We start from the raw sequence: 6592 nt of genomic DNA on the forward strand, positions 1-6592 counted from the left end.
ATGGCTGGTGTGGGCTGCTAAGTTTTGAAATAAAGTGTTACACACTGCTGGTAACTGGAACACCTCCCCACTCTTTCCATCCCCCAGACTGACTTTATACCTGGCCATGTGATTGATTTTGGCTATTGGGATGTGAGTGGATCCCAACCAAAACTTTGAAATGTGCTCAAGTGATTTGGCCAGCCCTCTTACACTCCTGTGATTAATCACGGAAAGACCACGCCCCAGATACCTGCTTCCTTTCATCCTAAAATGAAAAAGACCTGAACTCAATCTACAGCCTGAAGCAGAGCTGCCCCAGATGACCTACAGTGCTGTGAGTGAGAAAGAAATGCTTGTCGAGGTAAACCACTGAGATTTGGGTGTTGTTTGTTAGCCCAGATCATCACAGTAATAGCTGACGAAGATAAGATTGGTGATAATGCTGTTATTCCCTTTCCCAGATGGTAAAACAAAGCATAAAAAGATTAAATGAACTGCTCAGGGCATAGCTAGAAAGGAAGAGTCTGCAGTTGTAACTCTCTTTTAAGCATTGTCTCTGGAAAGTCACATACGCAAATATGTAATGAACGGACCCAAATGTGTATCCAGCATCTCTGCTCAGTCCCTGCCTGGGCATCTATGGTAACTTCAGTTCCTGGAGCAGCTGAGGACACTATAGGTGAATAAATAGCCACGGAAAGTCTGTTTTCCAGTGTCTAAAGCCTCAACCATGAAACCTCAGCTGGATAGTCTATTATCCTTCCCAGAGCAAGGAGGCCAAGTGCTTGGAAATATCTAAAAGCTCTGCTGCAGCCTAAACACATAAGGAAAGCAGGCAGAAATCTCCTTCATTCTTCCTCCTCTGGTCTCAGAGGTAGGGCATTTTTAAAAGCATTATGAATTTATACACATTTTGATGCATTCAGAGTTGGGGTAAAATCTGTTTGTGTCCATGGCTGTGTTTGGCTGTGTGTGTGTGTTTGTGTGTGTTGCATCACAAAAGAACAATTGGGAGAAAGTGGCTAAAGAGGGGTTGTTAGCAGATACGGTGGCCACAGGGCTGGTGCCAGAGGCCTCTGCCCAGCTCGGCGCCTGACTCGGCCCTCCTGTCTGGTGGCTGCGGTTCCACCACGGCTCCCAAGGGTGGCTCCAAGCAGCAGTCCGAGGAGGACCTGCTCCTGCAGGATTTCAGCCACAACCTCTTGGCCAAGTCTTTGGTGCACTTCTTTGGGAACGCCTTCATTGTGTCTGCCATCCCCATCTGGCTATATTGGCGAATATGGCATATGGATCTTATTCAGTCTGCTGTTCTGTATAGTGTGATGACCCTAGTAAGCACTTATTTGGTAGCCTTTGTATACAAAAACGTGAAATTTGTTCTCAAGCACAAAGTAGCACAGAAGAGGGAGGATGCTGTTTCCAAAGAAGTGGCTCGAAAACTTTCTGAAGCTGGTAATAGAAAGATGTCTCGGGAGGAAAAAGATGAAAGAATCTTGTGGAAGAAGAATGAAGTTGCTGATTATGAAGCTGTAACATTTTCCATCCTCTATAATAATAACACCCTATTTCTGGTCTTGGTCATTGTTGTTTCCTTCTTTATACTGAAGAACTTCAGCCCCACAGTAAACTACATTTTGTCCATAAGTGCTTCCTCGGGCCTCATCGCCCTCCTGTCTTCTGGCTCCAAGTAGACCACGTCAGCTTCCCCCCGGCTGCCCTGGCTTTGTATCTATGGGTGGCCTGTGGTATATGGAAAAGTAGCAGGGTGGTCAGGGTGGAAGACACACAAGCTGTTTTTATAAGTCAGGAGTTTGAGGGTTTGAAAAACCCAACAAAATGTAGTTCAGTATTTGTTTATTGGCTTTTTTTTTTTGACAGATTATTGAAATTAAATGAATTGAAAGGGGGGAAAAAAAAGAAAGTGACTAAAGAGACTGGGCTTTGGAGTCAAGTCAGTCCTGGATTTAAATATGACACCCTCCATTGTGTGACCTTGGGCAAGATTTGCAACCACTCTGAGTCTTAGTTCCTTTATCTTATAAGTAGGAGGCTGTAATATCTGAGTAAGGAATGGGATTGGCCTCCATGAAATAATGTCTGTAAAGCACTTACCATCTTGTAGAGGCTCAATGAACACATACACCCTTTTCCCCTCTTGTCATCTCTTATGAATAGTGACTTACAAGTTGTGGATTGTGGGACTTTATGAGGACTTTCTGTGAACTCTGCTGGCATCAGGGGAGCCGCCCCCTCTAGGGATGAAGCAGGAGAGAGCTCCTTTGCTGACTGGGACCTGGGTCCTGCAGCTCTGACTCTATAAGTCTACACATCCTCTGACTAAGCACCAAAAGTCATTGTGGTACAGAGAAGAAAGGACTTAAACTGGGAGACATTTGAGCCTGGGTTGAAACCCTGTCTTTATTATTTATTAGCTGTGTAACCTGGATAATTAATTAAACTTTCTATGCCTTGTTTATTTTCTTCTATGTAAAATGAGCGTAATTATCTGTATCCTGCTTCTCAACATATTATCTGTGCTCAGCATGGGGCCAGTCACCTAGTAAATGTCATGAGGCTCAGAGTAACACATGAGTAATTGCCCAGCACATAGTAGGTACTCACTTAACACTGGCTTCCCTGCTGGTACTGTTGGTAGAATGGCAGGACTTTTTTTTTTTTTTTGGCCACGCCACGCGGCATGCTGGATCTTAGTTCCCTGACCAGGGCCCTCTGCAATGGAAGCATGGAGTACTAACCACTGGATCGCCAGGGAATTCCCAAGGCAGGACCTTTCAAGGCAGGGAGCTCAAGAAATTTTAGCTGAATCTGAGTCATTGCTGTAATAGCACTTTTAGAGCACTTTGATTACATTTTGAGGAAGCTTGGGGTCTAGAGTCTATAACTGGGCATTTGCAGAGTCTGGCTCTGTCTGCCTTAAGAGACATGCCTGTCTCCTCTCTTTAGCACCTCTTACCCCCATGGCTCCTTCAGCCTGAGGGTATTTACATATGTTGTTCCTGTTGCTGTGAGTGCAGACGTCATCATCATCCTTGTCAACGCCATTAACATCATTATCACCATCATCATTCTCATACTGACCATCAACAATATCATGATTATCACCATAATCACCACCACCATCACCACTACCATCATCCTAACAGCCTCATTTTAATCATCATCACTACAACCACAGTAACTATTACTGGTACTCCCACTGTTTATGAAGTCCTTACTCTGTACTGTACTATCTACTGTAAACGCTTTGTCTTATTGAATCTTTATAACAAATCTCTAAGGTAATTGCTATCTCCATTTTGCAGTCAAGGCAACCAAGACATGCAAGGGTGAAATAATTTGCCCCCAGTTGACCATCGGTGGGGATATGATTCAAATCCAGATAATATTACTCCTAGGCTAACTTTCTTAGCTTGTAAGTAGAACTACTCCTTCTCTCCATCTTTTACCTAGTTAACCCACCCTTCAAATCTTGGCTCATATGTCCTGTCCTGAAGTCTTCCTTGACTGCCTTCACCACCGTTGTAAGCGCACAGAGCTCCTTTTAAATATTCTTCACACTGTTTATCATGATTTGTGATTTTGCCTTTATTTGAGTAGTTATTGGATTAATGGCTGTCTCCTCCAGGCTCCAGGAGGGCAGGGACAGTGGGCACTGTGTCTTCTTTTTGTGCTGTCTTTTGCCCCGCATCCAGAGAGGTGAGGCTCAGACTCAAAAGTCTACTGTATTGTTGGGTGAATGAACCCTGCCTCTATCATTAGCCTCTCTGTGGTCCTGCTCCCTGGTTCTCTGGTCTTTCTAAGTCAGCTTCCTTTCTAACTCGTCTTCTGCTGGGCAATCTGGGCTCTAGCTGAAGCAAGTGACATCCTCCTCCTTGGATGGTTTATCACCATTACCTAGGTAGACTCCAAAACTTCTCCAAAGTTGGCTCAGAAACAGGGGGTCATTGAGAGTGGACAAGTTGGGGGTGAGGAGAATCAGGAAGTAGGGAGACCAGGCTGTTGTCATAAGAAAGACCTACCAAAGAGGCCATGGATGGATGACCCTCGGTGCCAGTGGTGGCACTGGGGACCAGAGTCAACAACAAAGCTAAAAACTGTCCTAAGGCAGAAATGGCTAGTCCTAGTGTCTGGATGGGTGTGGGATACCACCAGTTGCTCTAAGGTGTCAACTTTGGAGGAAGAATACAGCATGGTGATATCTGCAGCCTTGATGGGCATCCCAGTCTTATCTCCCTGTGGACGATGGGCTCTTTTCTGTGTCTTGCTTGTGCATATTTCTTTCCTCTGCCTGAAGTGCCCTTTCCTGCCTGTTTCTACCTGGAAAACTCCTACTCACCTTCCAAGGCTCAGATTAAAGGACATTTTTGCAGACGTTGTTGCTGCCTCAGGGCTGCCACCACATCTTGGTCAGATCTGTTCTAAACCATGTGCCACATTGAGTTGTCATCACATGTTTATGTGCCCATTTGCACCATCACTATGAGTTCTTTGGGAGCAAGCTTGGTTACGTCCTTTTTCTTCCCCTTCATCTCAGATGTGTCCTCCCCTCCCCTCTCTTCCTTTTCCTCCCCCAATATCTATCCAACTCCTACAATGCTGTAATGTGACATGTTCTCTATTAATTATCAGAACAACAACAAAGGGAGACAGAGGGGTCAGGGGAGCAGGGGAGGGGTGCTCTGACTTGGCCAATGACAGCTTTAGCCGAGGTCAGGTCTTGCAGGAAGAGGAGCATGGCGTCTTTAAGAGGAGCCAACACCCCTTCCTTTCCACCTGGATCTCTTGACACCAACTATTTGGTTTCCTGACACACTTCGGTTCACCACGCCTGACTTTGAATTCAGATGTCACATCACTTGTATGGAGTGAGCAGACCAGAAAGTGGGTGTAACGATAAAAGTGCCCCTGCTTGTGGGTTTCTTTTTCTTAACTGTGTTATTTATAGTGGAGACGAGAGGAGCAGTGGGCGGTGTGCAGCTGGCCTCCCACTCAGCCCTCTGCTGCAAACGCTTCCCAAGTGGGGGACTCTGGGAGGGGAGGGGGCTGGGTGCTGCACCCACTCATCTGATGACATGATCACTTTAGTGCTGCAGCTCCGTTAGACTCTTGGCATTGAGCTTGGTGTTAGAAGTCGGGGTACCGCAAGTAGTCTGGAAAAGGCCGCCAAATACCCCTGGGTTCTTTGACCATCTTGCCTCTTCAAACTCAGTGCTGGGACCGTAGGGACCTGACCACTGACCACCCAGCAATTTTCTCTTCCGCTTCTTATCTCTTCTTGGTTAAGACACTTAAACTCTCTTTGCCTCATTTTTTCTCACTGTCAAATGAGGATTGTGATAATACCTATCTCACAGCATTGTGGTGAGTATGACATGATGTAACATATGGAAATTACTTAGAGCAGTGCCTATCACATAATAAGTGCTACATAAGGGTTAGCAATGCTGACTACCATTCCACTATTATTATTGCTGCTGTCATTTAAACTTTTTTGCATTGATTGGGTCCTGATCTTGTTCTTCCAATCAAGAAGATCTTGGCCAGCCTGGTACCTTTTCTTTGTTCAAGTTTTACCCCAGTGTCACCTTCTTGGAGAGGCCTTCCCTGACTCCCAAAACCAAAGTAGTAACCCCACCCTGCCACTCTCGAAACTCTTCATCTCATCAGGACGTGCCATCTTTACAGCACCTGTCCTATTTCACGTTCTTTGCAGAGGGCATGTGGGATCTTAGTTCCCTGACCAGGGATCGAACCTGCACCCCCTGCATTGGAAGCACGGAGTCTTAACCACTGGACCGCCAGGGAAGTCCTATCACATTCTTATTCATGTACTTACTTATTGCGTCTCCCCATCCTGGAACGTAAGCACCCTTGCCTTCTTTACTACAGCCTCCCAGGTGCTCAGCACAGGACCCTGCACCCGGAGGATCTCAATAATTATTATTACTTGACTGTCTTCATCAGACACCTTCTGCCTTGTCCTGAACTTCTGTAAGCTTGGTTCCAACAGTTGAGCCTCCCAGGAGGGAGAAATTGAGACTGGGTGACATTGTTTTTTGATATTCACTGCACTCCTTCCCTTCCACCCCTTGGTGGAGCCTTTGTTGCAACTTTTCAGTGAGTGTGTCCTATTGTTGTTTTACTCTCTGGACCAGACTGGAAATACATCATACTGAAGTGTGAATGATTGATACAAAGTACCACTTTCTCTCAAGAGATCAAACTTGGCTTCATTCCATGCTCGCCCTCCTTACAAGGAAAGACGTGAGGATGGTGCAGGGCTAAGAGGTGATGGTGCTGACTCCACTTCCTCTAATTAGCTGTGATCCTGGACATGACACTTGACCTCTCTGAGCCCCGGTATCCTTATTTTTAAAATGTGCTGTTTCCCATGTGAGATGGTTGTGAGTGTCAAATGTAATCTCTGTGTCTGAAAATGCTTGTCTTTTAGAAAATGCTCCCTGAGTAAGCTGTTATTGTTGTTTATCATAACAGAAAATAAGATGAGTGACTGAAGTGAGTGACAAGTTGAATAGAAACTGGCAATGTGCCAGTGCTGTCTTGGGGAATCCTTGTCCCCCCCCCCCCC

General features: G+C 45.7%; 1 pseudogene; it reads left to right on the forward strand.

Annotated features, from left to right (window-relative positions):
• The first annotated feature begins 301 nt into the window (after positions 1 to 301).
• On the forward strand, positions 302 to 1673 carry LOC103083155 (translocon-associated protein subunit gamma pseudogene; annotated as a pseudogene).
• Positions 1674 to 6592: the final 4919 nt, after the last annotated feature.

This window comes from Lipotes vexillifer, unplaced genomic scaffold (assembly GCF_000442215.2).
Source record: "Lipotes vexillifer unplaced genomic scaffold, Lipotes_vexillifer_v1.1 scaffold53, whole genome shotgun sequence".
Taxonomy (NCBI): domain Eukaryota; kingdom Metazoa; phylum Chordata; class Mammalia; order Artiodactyla; family Lipotidae; genus Lipotes; species Lipotes vexillifer.